Raw genomic sequence first — 22568 nt, 5'->3', positions numbered from 1 at the left:
AGAGAGAGACAATAGAGGGAAGGACGTAGAACAGAAAAGGACGTAAACAACGAAAGATAAACATTCACACCGGAGCTGACCTCGGATTCCCCGTCTCCTTCGGATCGCTGTCGCACCGTATGGCACATCCCGTCGCCACCAGGCACGAACAGCTGTTTAAAAGTTGGCCCACACAAGTTGGGGCGTGGGGGGGTTCCGGACTTCGGCGAACTAGCCCGCCGCATGACGATGGCGAGGGGTGCGGGGCGAGGGTGGTGAGGAAACGTACTGCAGAAGTTAACAAGTAGGTACAGGCCCCACAATTCCGCGACGCTCCTCATGAATAGCCGCGTAGCAAATCATATATCATACACGTACCCATCCTGGGAAGGCCTTTTCCTTTCTTCCTTACTTTTCACATCCATATTTCTTTCTCTGCATTTTTGGTGCGACGGGAACTTCCTGTTTGTCAGCTCTTCCGTGGCTCCAACCCTTTTTCGATGACGGCGCCCATGTACAGGCCTCGACTGCACCGTCACGACTGCACAGCAAAAATGTGTTTCTTCTTATCTCCTCCCTCGCTTCTTTTCACTATTCACTGTCCGATCATTTCTCTTAATGTCCGCATGGGTGGTTGAAGTCGAAGATGGGCATAGTTCTGATTATGTTCAATTTGTTTGTAGGTCAAGTGGAACATACCAATACAGCAACATAATTACGAAAGAGTAATTGACTTGTTTGGTCGACGAAATTTAGCGTTCCTGTAGCAACACATGGGCTACGAGACACGTGGTACTGGAGGGCTGTGGATTAATCGTTATCACACGATGTCCTATAACCCCTGCACTCAAAGCTCGGTACATGGGTGGGACCAGTAGAAATCGTTTGTTTGTTTGTTTGTTTGTTTGTTTGTTTGTTTGTTTGTTTGTTTGTTTGTTTGTTTGTTTGTTTGTTTGTTTGTTTGTTTGTTTGTTTGTTTGTTTGTTTGTTTGTTTGTTTGTTTGTTTGTTTGTTTGTTTGTTTGTTTGTTTGTTTGTTTGTTTCCCAGGCTAATGGCGAAACATTTCGAAGCATCGAAAGCACACTTTCGAAGCATCAATAAATGACTTCGATGTGGCACATCGTTGAGTCTCCCTTTTCTCTTTCTGTTTCTCCTTATGTGCTGCGACGTTTTCCAATATGTTCCTGTACCAACAAGTCCAATAGTCGATGCTGAGCAGTTTTGCTTTCCACACGCGACGGAATACGGACGCCGCGGTCGAGGATCGAACCGGCGACCTTGGGTCCAGCAGCGGCAAAGCCATACCGCATGAGGCGCCGCGGTGCGTGAAAACATATCCGACATGGCGAACAACCCAGAGGACGGGATGAGCGATATGAACAGGGCAGATGCGCTGACGCAAGAATTGTTCTACGAGATGGCGGATTGTAGACAGCACAGGAAATAAAAGGTGGCAAAGAGCCCGGTGTAGGAGAAATTAACTGCATGGGGGCTCTAAGTTCGGTTAAATGGTTTACATAAACCAACTGGAATAGATTTACATAAACCAACTAGCCCAGCTTGGAATCTTCGAGGACAATATCAAACTCACCAAGCGATAGTTCTCAGCTCTCAGTCCCTTGACCGTGAATAGTCGAGTACGAGTGCCGCTCTTACTGACTTGTACAAGTCGACAAACAGCAAGCATTTTGTCGTCACCGTTGATTTTATACGAGCGATCTTTTCATGAATCCTATATCACTGCTTCCGCGGTACAAACTGAAACGGCATTCCCTACGCCCCGAGTTTGAGGAAGTTCGAGGCTCGAACAATAGCTCGGTCTGCTGATCAGGAACAAGCTCGTACTAACGCTTTTTTTTTTCTGGCCAACCGGAAAATATGCACTGTAATATTAAGCTGAATATGTTAGGAGGAGGAGGAAGGAGGGATAGACGGAAAGACAGGGAGGTTAGCCAGTTTTCAGACCAGCTGGCTACCCTGTGCTGTGGAGAAGGAGCAAGGGATCGAAATGAAAGATAATAGAAAAGAGATGTAGAAAAAAAAGTGTAAAGAAGAGCACAAAAAAATGTAGAATACGGCACTGCCTAAAGTCTGTCTCTGAGACCAGTTCTCCGCAAGAAGCGTAACAACGCTTTCAAAGCCTTCTGTGCTGAGGACCGTCTCGCCCAGGGTCCCAACACCCTTTCCTCTGACAAAGGGCGTTTATCAAGTCCTGTTTCATATCGCCTGGCATGCTACTCCAGGGCTGGGTGATAGGTACGGTGTACACAGGGGACACATAAATACAAAAACACTTACCTGCACTCACAGACACACACACGCACATACACAATAACGCTATCTACAAAGTTTCGTTAAGGTCTGCATAGACCTCAGAAACACCAGCGCGCTTTCGTAGCCCTATCTCACGCAATGGCCAGAAGAAGAATTACGAGTGACAAAACGACGATTCATAAGAACCAAGAAAAGAACGTAACACCCCGTGAAGCGTGTAATCAGCTGCAACTGAAAGGAAACAACATAGTCTTAGCGAACGCAGCCAATGAGAATATCCGGAACAGCTCAGATCGCTGGCCCTTTCCCTTCATTACGCGTAGTAGTGCCAGCGCGCTTCAAGCAACGACTAATTACGCCACGGCCCACCTTCAACGCCATCAGGAAAGCGCAGATAGCAGGACTACCTCTAGCTAGATCGCTAACCAGTGGTGTAAGCCATTATCGACCAGTGCCCGCAGTGTAATTACAATGAGACACTTTGTTTTCAAATCTCCGCAGCCCTCAAGAAGCCGTCGCTATATGCTATCTAGCATTCATTTGGTTTTCCATGACGTGCCTGGCCAATAAATTTCGTGCTAGCGAGAGAGGCTGGAGTTAAAATACAGGCTGCCCATAAAAACGTCAAGATGAGCGCGCCGTTTCGCCGATTACAGCTTAGAGGCAAAGAACCTACTTAATTCAGACTCTCGAGCTCATCCCAGGCTCGGTGGGCGCTCCCACTCAAGCTATATAGAGAGAGAAGCTCTGGAAATACTGCGTAAACGCACAATTACCGTCCCTCTACGCTGCACCTTGCAAACGACGCTTCTTTCTTTCTTTCTTTCTTTCTTCTTTCTTTCTTTCTTTCTTTCTTTCTTTCTTTCTTTCTTTCTTTCTTTCTTTATCTTCTCGCTGCCTCATAAGACAACCGCTGTGGTTCCCTGTCCATGTGACTGAAGACGCCATTTTTAGCGACGAAACAAGGCAAGGACGGGTACCTTTAGACGCGGTCGTTTTTTGAATTACTGGACGACGGATGGGCAGTTACAGAAAAGAAGGAAACATTGCAACATAGAAGGAAGTGTTTGGCAACGCGAGTTAGGGCGCACATTTGCCGGAGGCTGGAAAACGGTGCGGTCCTGTGTGAGGCGTCGAGAAAGGAGCGATGTACAGGGAAGCGTTCGAGCTGCGGTTTCGACGTTCTCTTCCACCTTTATGGGCCGAAATCACGGTTATTAACTGTGGGCTGGCGCGGGACGTTATTGCTCCGCTGTGAGGGCGGTATGCATTACAGCAGCTGCAGCAGCGAGGCGTTGCCGTCCCGTGTGGAATTAATGAAAGGTCGTGACCTTGTTCTCGCTTTCGCTATGGCGTGGATGCGTCGGCGTGCGATGCGATACGTATTGTGCGCGTGGCTTCAGTGAGCGTGCGGAATGGAAGAATAGCCCGCAAAGTCTACGATGAAACCTTAAAAAGAAAAAAAGAAGAACCCGGTTAGGTTGCGTTTTCAAGCGCATAAATAGCGCATTATCGTTTTTTATGGCCGTGCTTTGATTGGAATGACCGAAAGTGCCACGTGCGACGTCTGCGGCAGCGAAGAGAACATAGAACATTTATTGTGTCACTGCGATCGATTCCAGTCGGAAAGACAAACTTTATCGAACGCATTGCGACGACTTGACGATCGACCGTTGTCCGTGCAGGTGCTCCTTGAAGACCGTCCCCATCGCTCGTCAGCCCACAAAGGTGTGAAGGCACTGTTGTCTTACTTGAGGACGACTGGCCTATGTGAACGCCTTTGAATTCCCCAGGCCCTCCGCGAGCGTGCGCGAGCTCACCGTGTCCTTCCTCCCCCCCTCCTCTCTCTACCTCATCTTTCTATTCCCTCTTTCCCGTCCCCCAGAGTAGGGTAGCCAACCAGACGCATTCCTGGTTAACATCCCTGCCTTCTCTTCCTCTCCTCCTCCTCCTCCACTTCAAAGTAGGGGAGAGATGGATATCAGAAATGCAGGGATGTTAACCAGTTATGAGTCCGGTTGGCTTCCCTAAGCTAGAGGGAAGGGAGAAGGGGACTAGAAAGAAGGGAGCGAGAGGGAGAGAAAGGGGAGGCAATCAAAAAATTTTGGAAATGCTCATGGTACTGAAATCAGTGTCATCGCGTTGAATTAAAGGGACACTAAAGAGAAACCGGAAGTTGAGCTTAAATGGTAGATTATCCTTTCACGATCACAGCCATACCATTCTTACTGCAAACAGATGTTTAATAAGCGAGAAAATAGCGAAAAACTGAAGAATAGGTGCTGACGCCCCTTCGAAATTCCCGCACTACGTGATGTGACGTCGGAGATTACAAACGCAGGCCGGTCGCGATTGGTCGAGAGCGATTTATCGCTGTTAATAAAATGCAAAATAAAATACACCTTAAACGTACATAAACAGCATTTTCCAACTTTTTAAACCGTTTCAAGCGAGGAAGTACAAGTTTAGCACAAAATTAAATAAATAAGAAAAAATGGCATGGCGATACATGCGGCCGTGATAGTTTCGTAGTTTCGTTTTTGGTGAATGCATCGTCGCGCGCGCCTGTTCCGCTCTACGGTGTTTGGTTGCGTGTTGCGTGGCTCGAAAAACGTTGACTTCGCGGGAAACAGCCAGAAAATGCCTCGTGTGTGTAGTGTTGAGGGCTGTATAAATGGACCAAGGCGCTTGATCAGGGGCAGCGGCAGTGTTGACTCGATTGTGTCCTTTCATGTGGCGTCGCTTGGAGAGCCCCGGCTCCCCGGCGTTCGCAATGGCTCAGTGCTCTGCCGATGATAAAACGGCAAAAGAGCCAGAGAAACCGACGGTGTGCTCTCTGCATTTCTCGCCCTCGGATTATGTGTATAATATTGCCCTCGGAAAGTATTTTGGCGTGCCCCAGAGGCCAGTCCTTTCTCGAGCAGCTGTTCCCTCAATGCGGCCTTCATCAAACCTCCTACCGGTGCCCCTGCAGCAGCAAACTGGCGGCTCGCTGAGTGCTGAATGTCATTAAATAAAGCCACGAAATAACCATACCGAGTACGTGCACAACTTTCTACGCTTGTTCTGTCGGGAACATCGTCGCCTGGCGGACCGGACGCTTCGCCTCCCATCGACGAAAACGAAGCTCTGCATTCCGCCGGCGCGGCCGGCGGCTCACCGCCATCGCACGCGGAAACACCTACCGCTCGAGCACAGAGGATCATTTCGCGCTCCGTTTCACTGAATATCGCTGAAGTGCAGTCCTGCTTTCCTGGCGAGCTCTTCGTTGCAAGGTTCAGCGGCAGCTACGGTATCCATCGCGGCGAACGCAAACGCAGCGACCATGCATGCAGCCATGATACATCCAGCCCAGCGCCTCGGCCGTTTACGCAAGCGGTGACGTATCATGGCGCATTCTGATTCGCTGAGAGCAATGCAATCTGTGACGACACTGCTTCAGCGCCAAATCTAGGGTGAGAGAAATTGAGGAAGAGATATTTGGTCTTTGTTTACGAATTTCTCCGCTAATAACTCATATTTTTGCACCCAACGAAAACGGCATGCATTCCTGAAGGTCCCTCTTTTATTCCAGCTGAACTTCCTGTTTCTCTTTAGTGTCCCTTTAAGCTAATCATTGCAACTGAGCGAGCTCCGCCTGTTAATCTGAGATATTACCAAGAAGAGTGAAGTTAGATCAATTAAACCTCGTCGGATGTGTTTCTTTGGTTCTATTTGGCCATACTTGGCCCTTGCGACACAAAATACCCAAATTCATCATGTGTTTCTTGCTCTATTGTGACATGTTATGAAATGACTGTGTCTCCACATCTCTCTATTTAGCTATGTCAAAAAATGACTATGTTATGTTATAACACCCACTGGAAGCCGCACAGGGAGTTACCATTTATTTATTTTTAATGTGGTAGCATTAGGAATGTCAAAGTGGACAAAGGTATATATATATATATATATATATGTGTGTGTGTGTGTGTGTGTGTGTGTGTGTGTGTGTGTGTGTGTGTGTGTGTGTGTGTGTGTGTGTGTGTGTGTGTGTGTGTGTGTGTGTGTGTGTGTGTGAACGAGACGAAAGGAAACCGAGGGGGCCTGCTTTTTATTATTCATATCCTAAGAATCCAAACAATGGCACCAATGCTAGCATAGAGGAAATTACTTGTAGTTCTTCATTGCAATAAATAAATGTAAATGAAAGTTGGTGTAAAAAAACAGGCTGCACGTGGGATAGGAACCTACGTATTCGCATTAAGCGTGCGTCGCTCGTACCAATTGAGCTACCGCGGCGCCGCTTCGCCATCCACTTTCTGTGGTATTCACGTTTAACTGCTAGACCTAACCCTGGGAGTGTTAGCCAGCGCCACCCCTTTTCGTCCACTTTCATTTCCATTTATGTATCATTTCTCTAAGTCAATGAATAACTACGAGTAATTGCCCCTATGCTGTTTTTGGTGTCATTGTTTGCTGGACTCTTGGATGCAACTGACGGTGGTGTGCTCCGGATCACCGTTGCACTTTGCTCCTCGAAGGATCGGGACGTGTGTCGAGTGAGCTCTTGAACAACGCTTTGCAATGAGGTGAACGCGGTTTAAATCGTGGATTCGGGACCTCGAAGAGGTACGACGTAATGGTAACGCATCTCTCTCGCATTTACCACTGCATGTATCGCCACTGAATTATTTATATATTTATTTTCATCCATTCATTCAATCAACAAATGTTCCTGTCTTGCCCCATTCTTAATTGGATCGCGTCTTCTTCCTCCATTATTGTATCATGCTCGGCGTGCCCCTACCCACCCTCGGTATGCCCCTGGTTGCAGAGAATGGTAAAGCGGAACATCGCCTCTGGGGCAGTTCGCTTCTCCGATGTCGCGAAGTGCGCATGCAAATGGGGACATTTCAATTTTATCGGGGCGAACCATGCAAGGCAGAAATGCCAAGTGTTCTGCTGAACGATACAGACCGAACAATGTAATGTTGCTTTGAAGTTAGAATGCGTAAAAAATAAAGGCAAGCGCGAACCCTTGCAAAAAAAATCTTTTTGACGTTCTTTAGATGTTGTATCGAGCTTTTATTGCGTTCTGTCATTTCTGTCCCCGATTTGATTTACATTGAAAATCAATCACCAGTCAGTGTTAGTACGTGGACTCCTGCACCAACGGAGAAAGACGAAAAACTAAGAACGGACGTTGGGGGTTCGGTTCCCACCGGTGGCAAGAATTATCTCTTCGTCCACTTTCATTTCCCTATTCCTCATTGCTTTCTACATTTCAATTTCAACCAGAGCTAATTTCCCCTGTGCTTTTGTCTTCTGCCTTTATATGCCCATAATTAACACAACAAAATATAGTCCCTCGATTTTCCTTCTTCTCTCGTAAAAACATGTACGGACCATTTGGTTAGAGGCGCGGACAGATGTTAGATGTAGCGTGAACTCTCCGTTGCGTCATCGTTATCTTTATTATGAGTATCTTCATTGCCTAGCTTTTTTATTTATTTAATAATGCTTTATTATTATTCATTTCTTTCTTTATTTCTTTAGCAGAGTAGCTTTATTAGAGTAGGTATTCTCTACCCCAATATCTCCACAGCAACCAATATATAACAGAACAGAATGTTCAATGCATTGTGGTGACTAGACGATCATCGGCCTAGAAGGCAGTGAAGGCACCTTTGTGTTTTCTATGTTCCTTACGTTCTGCCCACGCGCGTGCACGCATTCACTGCGTCTTTCCTTCCCCTCTGCGTCTTTTCTGGTTAAGATCCCCGCATTCTCTCTCTATTTCCTCCTCATCTCTCCATTTGTCTCTCTCGCTCTCTCTCAATTATTTCTTACTCTTCAACTACAAGCAATCTCACTACATTCGTTGCAGCTATCATTATCGGACCATTTAATGCCATTAAAGTGCCGATCTAGCTTCAACTTTAACCTGACCTAACTTATAAAACCGCCAGCCTCGCAACGACCAATTTCGAATTGCGGGTCACCAGCAGCATGCGTGTAGTTGCGCATTTTCCAGCTACTACCTGAGTTATACGTTGCTTGCGCAATAACTAAGGCTGTTGTGGTTCTTGGTGACCGTTAATCCACAGATATCCTCTTTCTTCTTCTTTCTTGTTCCTTTTTTTTTTTCGACAAATTGGTGTGGATCTGAGCTCATATCGCGAGCTCGTCGGTTTGTTCTTTGCCTGCCGCTAGCTCAGTCACAGATATGAAGATATTAAAAGAAACTTATTAAGGTCCTAGACTCTTAATGGCGTCAACTTTGCCAGTCTGACACAGGGGTATAACTAATTAAACTCTATAACTAAGTCTTGGCGACGCTTCACATCCCCGCGCCTCTGAAATGTTACGCGGGCGTGCCCCATTTTTGCCACACGTGCCTCTGGCGCGCTCGCACGGCACGACGCCGTCCGCGATGACCGTGCAGGGAGGAAGCATTTCGAGCGTTCTCGAAGCGCCTTCGTTTCCTCTCGAGACGTCGTGAGGAGATAGCGATCTGTCGGGAGAAACGGCTGCCACCCCAGATCGGAGCCGGCGACGGACGAGGTCATGCACACGGCGAGGTTACCGGCCTGGCCGGTGTCGTCATGAGAGTCATGGGGACGGCCGTGTATGCCCTATACCTGGCGACAACTGTGGCTGTGACGAGACAATCGCGCATGTTCTGTGCACCTGCCGACGTTAATGTATAAGGCGAGGCATGTGGCCGCGTACCTTCCACCACCAGTGCAGAGTAGCAAGCTCTTCCGGTTAACCTCCCTCCCTTTCCCATTCCACTTCTCTCTCTCTCTCTCCAGACACTGGTTAGCCGGTCGCTGTCAGAACAAAATATGTTAGTATAGGGACATGTTAGAAGGAGGACATCCATGGCTTTGATTTGAAACGAACAACTATATATGCTGCAGGACAAGCTTCACAAAACAATAAAACAAGAACGATGAGCAAATTACCTTGGCTGCTAGGGTCACAGAGGGACCTGTCTAATACACGGTTTCCATCTCACCGAATTTGTTCAATGTGGACAAAGCTACGGATAGTGCCAGCTAATTAGAAACGAGGACTGCATAAAAAGGACTTGTTTTACACATATACTACTACACACTAATGCGCATAGTTTGTATTAATAAGTGACTCACCATCCCGGCCCTGCGAAGGTGGATGTCCAGCGAAGATGTTGCAAAACCATCACTATACAACTGCTGATGGGGTTTGCTACCCTGCACTGGGGGAAGGTACGCAGCACATGCCTCCCCTTATACTATAACGTCGGCAGGTGCACAGAACATGCGCGATTGTCTCATCACAGCCGCAATTGTCACCAGGTATAGGGCATACACGGCCGTCCCTACAACTCTGGTTCGGATTCTTGTTTTGAGCATTTCCTTTATTGAAACGTATGCTGTTCTGTGTGTTGTATGTTTGATTTCAATGAATGTATGCACTGTTCGCTTCACATTGCTCAACGCTTGTAGCCTCTGCCTTACGGGGGTATGAGTCATTGCTGATGATGACAGATGCTTGGTTTGAGCTTGTCCTTTATTGAAACGTACGCGGTTCTGTACGTTGTATGCGGGATTCCAGTGAATGTATGCACTGCTCGCTTCACTTAGCTGAGTGCTTGTAGACTTTGCATTACGAGGGGGATGAGCCATTGCATATTTGCTTGCTTAGCAAAAATACAATATCATGAGCCATTGATATGCAGTATGAGCCATTGCTGATGATGATAATTTTTTCATGGACGGACCCGAAAAATGCCGACCACCGAGAGGCTAACAGCTTCGCTGTAAGAGCAAGATTGTCTGCAATGGATGCGCACACGACAACATTACAGCGTAACTGCCAAAACGACACAACAGCGTCATAAACTAATAAACCGAAACTGTCAAAGGCAACATTGATTATAACGTGTAACACAATCGCATATGACGTATGCAACTCGATAGTACAAATGAAAACAACTAACTGTGAACAATATATTTCTTCAGCTAGGTTTCTTTTTTTTTTTTTTTTTGCTACAGCAGCAGCAGCAGCAGCAAGATATCGTATAATGTACTTTAATTCACTGACTAAGAGGACCAATATCAAAGTACAATGTCTACGTCTGTGATGAGCATTGGAAAACCTAAAGCAAAGATGCTAAACCCCCGTGGATGAAGGGATCGCGGATGGAGGAGGTTATTTACAGAAACTGAATTTGCAGTTACGAGGGGCGCAGTAGACAATGTATTCTGGGCAATTTTCTTTTCTACAGATAGTTCTTAACTTGCGTCTAAATCGATCTAGGCCGCAAGCGTTTTCGCAGTACGCTCCGAAAGATAGGATCGCGGACTGCAAAGGCTAATCGCCGAAAACTGCTCTGAACATTCGGCATATGTGACCTCCGAAACAAATTCACACAGCCCGCAGGACCTTCTTAAAAAACAAAATAATACGGAATGCACACATATACAAAGTACTGCTGTTTTTCAACTCGTGAAAAACCACTCCCATTGTAACGCATGTTGGCTCGTGCGTGGGCTATCAATCGGTTACTAAGAAACAACGCAGATTACTTTAGCTAACCAACTGCCGTCACTCATCCTGCCATCGGCATGCTACGCCAGTGCAAAACTCACTCATCTCGGGCCACTTGTGCACGTTCATCATCATCATCATCATCATCATCATCATCATCATCATCATCATTTAATAACCCTTAAAGGCCCCTTTCGGGGTATTACATAGGGGGGGGGGGGGGCAAAAACAAATACAGAGCAGTCATGATATCAAAAATTGTACTGAACGCTAAATATAGAAAAAATAATGAATATATATATATATATATATATATATATATATAGCAATAGTAGTAAGACGTGGCACAGCTGTAAGCAAGGTGATTACGTTATTCAGCAGCGACCCACAGTGGTGCAGTTCGCTTTATTTTAAAAGCACCAGTTAAGTATACTGCCGACTGAAGGAAACAACAAAGCGAGCTACAGCGACCGGCTGGCGCAACCAACCATCTTTACTGCCACCCGTTTACCACGCATCACCGAACACTCCAGTCATCGAAGAGTACTAAAAATACACAAGAAAAAGCAGTGCTAAGAAAAAAGAAACAAAGAGGTGCATTCAAATCGCCGCGAAAGCTGTCAAGGGCCCTCGGCGGCGGCCAGCCAAAGCAAAACACAGCGGCACTGGATGGGGAGGGGGGGCAGTCAAATAAGTCAGGCACGGCTTCACGACCAGCGGCAAGCTTGGCGCGCTGCATCCGAGGAAGCACGTTATACGCCTCAATATTCACGGAGCAACGGCAAAGGTGGCGTCGTCGGGTCGGCGACCGCTGGCAGCTGAGGCCGCCCTTTCGCGGTGACCTCAGCGAAGAAGGCGGCGACCGGTCGACCGGGGCTTCTGTTGCAGGCAGGTAGGCAGGCACCTTCGTGGTTACTAAAAGGGGGAGGGACGGCCCACAACCTTAGGTGCCACTTCTTTTCATCTTCTTGCGTTCATTCGCGTCGCAGCCCGCAAACAAGCCTTGAAGCGCCTGACCGACACCGTCTGTCCCTAGCTATATATATACTATACACACATTGTAGCTCAAACCAGCGCATTGTTGCCCTGCGTTCACTTAATGTGCGTGGATTGACAGTACTCGCGACAATGATTTGGTGTCACCTTGGCCCCATCATCAGCCTATAAAAATATAGGCTGATGATGATGATGATGGGCCTTTCTCTCTCTCTCTCTCTCTCTTTCATATCACCTAGGTGATTGCCGGACACCGTGTGAGAAGTATATGAGTGACTACCCGCGTTTAACAACGGGCCTGGGCCTGTGCGAGCCTATAAAAGCCATCAAGATAACCCAGTTTGACCTCCCGCGATACTTTATTCTTGTAAAAGTTCAGCTGTAAGATATGGAATCCGATTTTACGCCCCTTTGCTATTGTCTGCGTTGCGAGGGGCGCCTATAGTGTCGGGCTAGGTTTTGATTGATTGATTGATTGATTGATTGATTGATTGATTGATTGATTGATTGATTGATTGATTTATATTGGAACTGCTGCGTCGCAGTTGCCATGCAGGAAACGTTCGCAGGGAATGGCTGCTGTGTGACGTAAAATAAACACGCTAAAGCCGAGTAGCGTGACGTGGAAAATCCGGTAATGCTTCGCACGTGGTCGCCGCTTAAGAACTCGTGAGGGCACGTGCACGAACTAGATAAGGTCAGGCACGAGAGTGCACTCGCGCACTCACAGATACACACGCGCACGTGAATGCAAAAAAAGAAAAGTAAAATTCTGCGTCTTTACGTGCCAAAACCACGATCTGATTATGAAGCACGCCATGCATGGCGGGGGACTTTAGATTAATTTTGACCACCTGGGGTTCTTTAACGTGCACCCAATGCACAGTACATACTTGCATGCATACACGCACAAGCACGCACACGTGTGCATGCTCGCACCAAGGTAAATATACCTGGTAGCGAAGCTTCCATATAGAAGCCCATACGTTCAAAACATGACGGCTTATCGGTGGTTCATGGGGCTTAGCGTCATCTGTGTGAGGAGGGAACACTTCCGGTGGAAGAAAAAATAATTTGACGTCATATCCGTTAAAAACAGAAATGGCGTCATTTTGTCCTCATAGGCGCGAAATTTGTTTTCGGAGGCCTGCCATTAGAGTTGTATATTCAAATGCCCCGCCATTCGACTTGGTGGGCGTTCCGAGCTTACTGCGCGGAAAGCGATGCAGGAAAAGGTCAGCCGTACGGGTGTCGAAATCGCATCGCTGCACAGAACATACTTTCTTTGGAGGCCGGCGAACGCTTTGGGCGTAGATTACGTAGAGTGCTCGTCCTTTCGTCGGACGCCAAGCCCTTCGGCCAGCGCTGTCGCACGAAAACAACTAAACATGTATCTGACAGTCGCAACTTACTACTTTTGACTGCACAGGTTAAGAAACAATAAAACTACCCGCGTCACCTAATTCAGACAAACGTCAACATGCAAAACAACAGAACTTGTGAGGGGGGCGTATTGTAACAGGTGAACTTTATGAGCTCGCCTTTCCACACACTTCAAGAGCTGCACTGCATTGCAAGTGAAAGCGGCGTCAACGCCCGCCGCTATCGATGGGCGCTCTCACGGTGGACGCTGAAAAAAGGTATTTATTGATAATGATCAAGTAAAATAGAGTTGTATCTTCTTTTTTCTTGCCATGCGTATATACAATGGATTAGGAACTTTATTTTCGTTGAATGAATCTAATTGCGTGCCGCTTTAATTAAAAAAAACGATTCTTTCTTTCCCAGTGTTTATACCCTCCAAACATAGTCGCGCTTCAATCGTTGCTCCCATAACCACCCTTGCTGATGTCGGTGACAATTGGTTCTGAACCACTTTTCGCCCGAAGCTTCGCGACCTATGTGGATCGACCTTGCTCGCACTCTGATGAGCACACGCTCTCTGGCCATTCTCCGAGCGATTTCGCCGCAGGGCAGTATAGGGATGCCGCTGCAAAATGTTGTGCGCTTGCAGAAGCGAAGCGATAGCACCGTCGTTTAATTCGTGGTTGCTCCGGTTGTCGTCGTCGGTATGGTGGCGTTGCTTCCTGGTCACACAGTGTAGACATTTGATTCGTCATCTCGCCCTCCTTGGCGCTGTTGAACCCGCAAAGCATCAGGGTGTGACCGCATGGCTAAAAGGGGTCGTCGTCCTCTCTCTCTCTCTCTTTCGTTTATTTCACCCTGCGGTTTCCCTCTTTGCCAAGACCTATACTACATCCTAGCGAGAAACTCAAGCGGCAGCGGAGCGGCATCAAATTAGGTTAGCGAACCGTTAACCACGCCTTGCAAGAACAAGTCCGGGAAAACAGAGACACACACACACACATACACTGAAGCTGCGCCTGCTCCGCGCGCTCCATTTGCGTGTTTCGGCTGTTCGGTCGTTGACAAGCACTTGCGATGCTGAATCTTAGATCCACTGCCGCACCGCTCCATGCCTACACCGCGCAGTTCCCGCGCTCGCTCCGCCTTCTCTGAAAAAAAAAGTATAGCAGCAGCATTCAGCAGCCGCCGGCGCTTTGCGTCCCTTGGCCCAGCGGTCGCGTTTCGGCATTCAAAGCGACGTTGCTTCCTCCGCAGTAGTAGTAACAGGCCCGTGCGGTTGCTGGAGGCGCGACATTAATTCCGGGACTACATGCAAACGCGAGATCTACCGCACTGATAACAGCAACTTATTGCCAACCGAAGCTTCTGTCTTTCTTTTTTACATAACTTCGCCAGGTTACACGTGAGAGGCACCAAAGATGTGTTTTAGCGTTGCAGTCCCCAGGCCAAGTGTCTTGCGTGGATTGTGTTTTCGTTTACTGAAACCTGTTATTATCCGTACTCGAGGTGTAAGACACACTCCTACACCGTAACTTTGCAGTCGGAAAAAGGGCCCCGCAGCGCAATCGTGCTATAGGAGATAGAGAAGGGAAGGACGCGCAGATACTGAACAGGTCGCAGGTCCGGTTTGCTACCCTGCAACGGAGGAAAAGGAGGTTCTGTCCTTCCTTTAGATCTCGTTTCATCTTTCAACCTCCTTTCATACATGTAAGATATACAGATAACACCAACTGCGCACACATTCGGAGTCATACAGGCAGTCGATGAGGTCAGTCAACCTTGAAAGCAGGAGCAAGCACATGTATTGCTTTCTGAGCTATAGGCGACGCATGTGGCCACATTCCGTTACCCTTATCACTGAGAATGCTCCTAAGCTCTGTGGATCTAACGCGGCCTGGATTAGAAGGCAATATAGGCATTGCACTGCGGACAGATGCAGAAGAGATGCAATAATGTTGCTTGCGTCGCGAGGAGTCCATGGCGTTCGTAATGACTCATTTGTTCTGTCACTGAAATGTTTGACACACAGTCGGTCGATAGTTGCAGGTTTGAGATGGCACCGTACTAAAGCGTACTTAATCTAAAGCATGCTTCAGTTGCCGAGCACTGATTCGAAGGAACAGAAAACACGATGTTCAATTCGCTGATGCATTGTCATGCTGCGTTCTCAATGCCAAGCGTGCAGAAAAAAAAAACAAAAAAACAAAGCGTCGTATTGAAAATAAAGTCATGTCTTTGTACAGTCGAAAGCAAGGTTCTTTTTTTTCTGTTATTTTTTTTTTTTGACAAGCTTAACCGATGCAAATGTGTCGCTTCAGGTACCAACCGAACATCGTAATAACATCCGGCCACATTGCACAGCGATCAAATTACCAGAGCAAACGCTGGCAAGTTCCAACGAATATGGCGAGTATGTGTGTTTGAATAGACTATACCTCCTTAGGGGCGCACAATATGAAGTAAAAATTCTGGTGTTTTACGTGCCGAGCACACTATATGATAATGAGGCACGCCATAGTGGGGGACTCCGGATTAATTTCGGCCGCCTGTGATTTTTTATGATTAATGCACGGTACACGGGCGCTTTTACATTTCGCCCCCATCGAAATGCGGACGCCGCGATTTGATCGCGCACCTTCGCCGGCTTAGCAGCGCAACGCACGATACAAACTAAGAAGAACGTTGCTATACTATTGTCAAAAGATCAGCTCCTCTTCCCAGGTAATAGTTTAAGGCTGGTATCCTTTGCGTTTAAGGCAGATATCCTTTGCGCCGTGTTCACGGCTGGCCGGAAGCTGCTTGACAAGGGGCAGGTGGCGTAAACGCGGCAGCGTCAGTGAAGTAACCAGAGCCGGTGCGCGCTTAAAACTTCATCGGCCTGCGTTCGATCAACAGCGATAGCATATATTTACGAGTAGTCGTACCCGCCCAGTTTACCGTCTCTGTTTTCCCAGCGTGTGATTTCTTATCTGCCCTTAAATCGGCAAGTTTTAATGTTCCTGATAGTGGTTTCCATTCATTACGATCCACTCTCACAGCCGGTTTTTCTGAGGAGCTGAGTCGGCGGCAAGTAGAGAGACTGGAAAGCGAACGCCGAACTACGCAGAGATAAGGCTGCACTGTAATGTGCGCACTGCCTTTGAAGTGCGTTCACTGCTTCTCGCACGAAGGGTGAATTTACGACTCGTTATCTCCCCGGCTGGGCGTTAACGCCAGCGGGTATAGTATGGCTGTGTAGGGATAGAATAACATTGGTCTCCACATGATGATTCCGTGCAACGATTTTTATTGGCACGCGGCTTCCAAAAACGGGCACAGTGCATGCAGTTTTCGCAGTTTAATAAAGCGCGAAGGCAGTTTCACTGCAGCGTGCTTCTTCTATTGTGTCGCCTTTCCTTTTTATACTAAAGCGCTCGAGCTTCGGCTGTGCACGCGCTTCAAACGGCGCGCTTCGAAGCAATTTGCATGCAGTATGCTGTTACAGGTACCGCACTCACTACGTTTGTGGAAGCAGCTGTAGGAGCCGCAGGAATTGAATCGGGGTTTGTCGGTACACTTGCTTTCTTTCTTTTCTTTCTCTCTTTTTCTTTCGAATGTAGCAATTTCGACAATGCAGCTATAGTTGCATGTGGTACATGCGTGTCCCTTACGAAAATGCACTTATACAGTCTGTGGACTGTCTATAAACTTCCTGTAGAGTTATCTGTCCGTCCATTTTGTTCTCTTGCCTTACAATATCTATAGACTGTCTGCAGACAAAATTTTATCAGGTATTTCTTTCCTTTTGTCTACTACCATTCCATAGACTAGCATAAACAAAAGTCGATAACGTGTCTACTTTTTGTATATTCCCAGTCTATAGACCTTCTATAGACCGTCTAAGAAAATTTTAGCAAGGGCAGCATGAGAGCCTCGATCGTTCTCTTGTGCATTGCAACGTGTTCGGTTATGCGAGTGGCCTGTGCAACCTGCATGCGACCACATGCGACCCGACCCGCGTACCGACGCGGGCCGGGCGATCATTTCTAAGTTTCCCGAAATATTTAAAGATCGCCTATGGCACATTGCATAATTCTTGTCCTCGAGCTGGATTATTCCAAGAGGCGGACATTACTAGTGCGAGAAATCGAAACGAATATTCAACTAATTAACAAAAATTCACTTATTCACTAACTTCTTAATTGATTACTTCATGGCACATATGCAATTTACGAACTGTAGCCGGTGAGCTTGCAAGACATATCCACTTGAAGTGAATCTCCATGATTACCCGCCATGGTTGCTTAGTGGCTGTGGTATTGGGCTGCTAAGCTTGAGGTCGCGGGATGGAATCCCGGCCAGCCGCATTTCGATGGGGGCAAAATGCGAAAACACCCGTGTATGAAATTTAGGTGCACGTTAAAGAACCCCCAGGTGGTCCAAGTTATTCCGGAGTCCCCCACTACGGCGTGCCTCATAGTCAGATCGTGGTTTTGGCACGTAAGACCACATAATGTTCTTGTTTTGTTTTTTAATCTCCAGGATTTAACAGGGCTGGATGAAACGTTTTACGGCCATCTGTGGTGCGTTTTTCCAAAGTTGATTAAACGTCACTAATCTCTAGCACGTTCCTTCTGCACTATCACACAGTTCTTGCCTCTCATTTGAACCTCTGGTAACCTTTTCAAAAAAAAAAATGCGTAGCTTGCACTGGAGGCGCAACGCTAAAGAGACAGCGAAGCTGATGGGCACCTAGCTAGTCCTGGCTTTTGGGCTAGACTAAGCACTACCAAGTCATCCCCAGCATTTCCCGGAATTTATTGATTATTCATCGATTATTGATTAGCTATAGTGGAGCACTGCACGGGCCGATTTTTTCAGCCCGGCCCCAACCCGGGCCCGTTTTTACGTTGGGCTGCCCGCCCGAGCCCGATCAAAACCTTTATGGCGAGACCCGGGCCCGGCACGGGCCCGGAAATAATCTACGTTACCCGCCCTGGCCCGGCCCGCCACCCCTTTACCTTAGGCCCGAGCCCGGCCTGAAACCGGCCCGAACCCGGGCCGGGGCCGAAAAATATATGTTTTTCAGAGTTGAGACGCCCGAGAATAACTCGCTGCACGTTACATGCACACCACCAGAAAGCCCGAGCCCGACCTGGGCCCGCGTCAAAAAAACCCGAGCCCGGCCCGGGCCCGGGTCAAAAAGCACACGCCGTGCCCGAGCCCGGCCCGAGCCCGAGAAAAAACTGCTCTACCTAACGGGCCGGGCCGGGCCCGGGCTTTCGGGTAAGCCCGAGCCCGTGCAGTGCTCTAAGCTATAGACTGACTATCGCAAGGTATTGGCCACGTATTTGGGCTAGGCTAAGCACTACCAAGTCATCCCTAGCATTTCCTGGAATTGTTGATTATTTGTCGATTATCGATTAGCTATAGATTGACTATTGATTGGCTATCGATTACTGACTAAGCTTGAGTAGTCCCAACCATGCTTAGCAAGACTTAGCCAGGCTCAGCTTCGCTAGTTCACAGAGGTATGTGCCATTGCTCTTGGACCCTCTGTGCACTATCACCAGGATCGGTCCACAATTTGTGTTCGCACGTTATGGACTAACGCTCGGCTTAAACAGCTCCGCTGTTTAAAAAAAAAAACATTTAGTTGTCTGTGAGTATCCACCGACGTAACTCGAGGCATGAATGGTATTGTCGGTGGAGAAATGCATCACCAATCAGTATGCATTGTTTAGTTTGCCATGCTGTTCCACTTCAGGCTGAAAGGTCCATCCTACTGCACGCTCCTCTCCTACGTAGAGGAAATCAATTTTAACTCCCTGATGTGTAACGTCCCATACTTTGCCCCCATCTCTTCATAGTCCTCGAGGTTATCCCTGTAAAGACCACTTCAGGTTCTCCCGTATTGCGCTAGCCCTTTGGCATATTCTCTACTCGGTTTTGCCGCCGCCCCGCCCACCGGTGTTAGGACAACTTTCCCAGTTATCACGAAACTTTTTCAATCTTACGCACGTACGACCTTGGCATTTTCTAAAATGCTGGTCTTTATAACGCACGTAGTGACAATCTCTATTGTACGCTTCCCAGTAAACGATATTACTTACTACGTCAATTAAGACGTAAATTAGCGAGAGAATACGCATACACAAGATGCAAGGAGTACACGGGACAAATGCTGGACCAACAACGCCACAATCACCATCGCCAACGACAACAACTAGGACAACAGCAACAGCACCAACAACAATCGCAACAGCTACAACAACAACAACAACAACAACAACAACAACAACAACAACAACAACAACAACAACAACAACAACAATGATTCGTCTTGTGTTCTCCTTGTATCTTACTTGTATATGCATTTCTTTCGTTGTTATTCACCTTAGTTCATCACGTAATGAACCAACTCAACTTAGCCTTGTTGCATTTACAGCGTGAAATTTTCGTTCTGGATTGTCGCGGTACTAAGCATACTACGCGAGCAACCTATTCTTACTCGCCATTACTCAACAAATATTTTTTTTTCACTCATGGCCTTCAAAATGCCAACGTATACCACGTGCGGACTCGATCACCATCGTGAAGTCAACACCTGCGCTTACTATTATTCATATTTTTAGATTAAATATTCTCCCCATTCTTCGCGACCTATCTCACTTGACGAATCGGCCGCGCAGGCCTGCTGGGAGAATGAAATACCAGCGCCTCTGTGTTTCCGTATACCGCGTTGTATTCTGCCGGTGTGGCGGGACAATGGCTTCGGAAGTGCGCCGCGGCCATATATTCAGAGCAACGACACTCCCAACGACAACAACAACACCACGCACGCTCTCACGTGCGACAAGCGTTGCACGTGTAAGCGTCGCATCGCGCTTGCATCGCGTGCTGCCTTCTCCCACTGGCACTTGGAAGCAATGCATCATTCTCAGATTTGACACGCGGGGGCGGCGAACTGCCGCGCTTCGCCTTTGGCATCGAGCGTGTGTACGCGCGTCGTACGAATGCAAACCACTCGAAACAGGCACGTTCTTGTCGAGAACTCTCTCGAGAGAGAGAGAAAGAGAGAGACGCCGGAAGGGAGGGTTCGGCAGGGCTCTGGCCTTCCAGCTGCGTGGACGAGAGTGCCATTGTGTCTGCGCCGTCAGTTGTCACCCGAAGACGCACGCCGAGCCGCCGACAGGAGGAGACAGGTATATGAAAGGTGGAGGAAGCCTTGTCTGGAGCGGGACCTCGAGGGCAAGGGCCAGTGTGCCACGAGCTCGTGTTGCACTTGCGTGCAGCGCGCACGAATCAGCGGTCGCAGTGAAACAAAATGGCTGATCAGGAGCGTTTCGAAAGGGTTAGGCTTATGGATAAAGTGCAGGGGGGGGGGGGGGGGGGGGAGGGGGTCATGCGCTTGAACTCCTTGTCATTTCCTGCTGCCGACTGCACGAATGAAATTTTTGTTGTCGCGACTGGCCGACGCTTTTGGTTGATTATATACATTACGTCGGACCTCGTCAGACCACCGATGCCAATGATCATTGGGTTCGGCCAGCTTTTTGTAGAAAGAACTGCTGGTAACACCGAGTGCCGATTGATCCTGCTATGACCGATTAAGTGTCTCTGTTTTCAGAAAGACACCAACTGTGTCAGTGGCTGGGGATTGCTTCTTCCGCCCGTCTTTCAGCAGCTATGCTACCCTCTCTCCCATTCACGAATGCTCCTACTGCTCTTACCTGTGATGAAGTCGTGGCTGCTGCAGGGTCTAACATGTTTAAAGACGCGCTACATATCTACGCGGCGCCAACACGGCTTCTCCGACATTTCTTCGTCTGGAATATGTTGTCTGATTAAAAGTACTCGTAATCGTCCTTCACCACTCTTATTCATGGTATGGATGCGTGGAACGTTTCAATTGCAAAGCATTCGTGAACTTGTCATGAAGGAAAATGACACCTCTCTTGAGTATACAAGGTGTTTCCTTTATAGTATCCTAAGTAAAAAATAAACAAAAAAACTTAGAGGACGCTTAAGCTTCGCTTTGAAGAGTGGAACGTGATAGCATTCAAAGATCCCTGACTGCTTCGCTTCCCGGCAACTGCAACTTATTATGTAACCGTAATATTTTCCGGGAAACGCTGGCGGCGAACGCTATGCACGAATGGCGAGCTTTCTGGTAGAAGCTCGGCCTCTTGCATGGGCCGATCCCGGAGGTAGTGCACAGCCGCACCAAGAAGAAAGATTACATGATATTCAGGTTTCTGTTATTGTTTCGCACTTTTAATATTTCAGTAAGAAGATTTAACGTAAGAGGCATGCGCTGTTGGTGTTTTGTTTCACGACATTTGTTTGTGGGCTGTCATTCTCAAAATTCTGAGGAATAACTCTGTCAAGAATGTATAACAAGGTATGAGCCACTTCAGTGATATAATGGTGTGGCAATACAACCCGCGTATACCGCATGTCATATAGCGAGGCGTGGCATATACACATACAGAAATATAATATTCTCTAGCGGACAACGCCGCCGACACCGACACCGGATTTTCTGCTGACACGGGGCCATTAACGTAAAATCACATTTGCGCGTCATAATTGCGGGAATAGATTAGATAGGCGCTATTCTTATGAGGCCGTTGCTTCTGGCCCTGTAAGCTCGTTCATTATTGGGTTAACCGCACTAAACAAAGTTGTCATCTGGTTCTGGCGCACACCACCACTCTTTAATTGGTACTGCTTGCTCTATATGAGGAGCCGAACTCGTGACCTCGGCCACACTCATGAGGAGCGCGTTTTTTAAATGCCCAACAATTCTCGTTCGCTTCAATGGGGCTGAACGCAACTGTTAGACGCAGGTGTTTTCCGGTGCATAACCAGCTTGCTCTCGCTATTTCACTTTTTATTTCTGTTTCTATTTTTTCGTTTCTCGGTAGAAAGACCTCGGTGCCCTTCCTCGTCGTCTGCTAGGCTTCGCAGCGTTAGCAGACGACAGCGCATAGCGCACGCATGGCGGGTAAAAACACCGTCCCCCTGCGGTTCGCCGTCTCCCATTCCCGAGCGAAGTGTATACTGCGGAGTTCGGGTGACAGATCACCGTCGCAGTCTCTGTCGACGGGCAAGTTCCACCGCTCTGCACACGAGCGGAACTCCCGCTGATTCGCGCACAGCAATTCAGCATCTACATTGCGTCAGCGGTAAACGGAGTTCGCAAATCGCGCTTGCCTTGCTTTTTTTTTTTTAACCCCGTGCATACAGAGTCTGTATAGTTCCTCGCTACTTCCTCAATAAACTCTCTCTCTCTCTCTCTCTCTCTGTTACTCACATCGTTTTGTTTATTTGTTCGTTCGTTTCTTTTCTTGCTTGCTTTTACTTGAAGTACACACCATTCCATAGCCGGCTATCTGTATTACTTTGTATTCTCGGAGTCGCACTGTCTCACTGCCCACTCCCTCTTACG

This window comes from Dermacentor silvarum, chromosome 8, assembly GCF_013339745.2.
Source record: "Dermacentor silvarum isolate Dsil-2018 chromosome 8, BIME_Dsil_1.4, whole genome shotgun sequence".
NCBI classification, from domain to species: Eukaryota; Metazoa; Arthropoda; class Arachnida; order Ixodida; family Ixodidae; genus Dermacentor; species Dermacentor silvarum.
Note: the sequence above shows the minus strand (reverse complement) of the source record.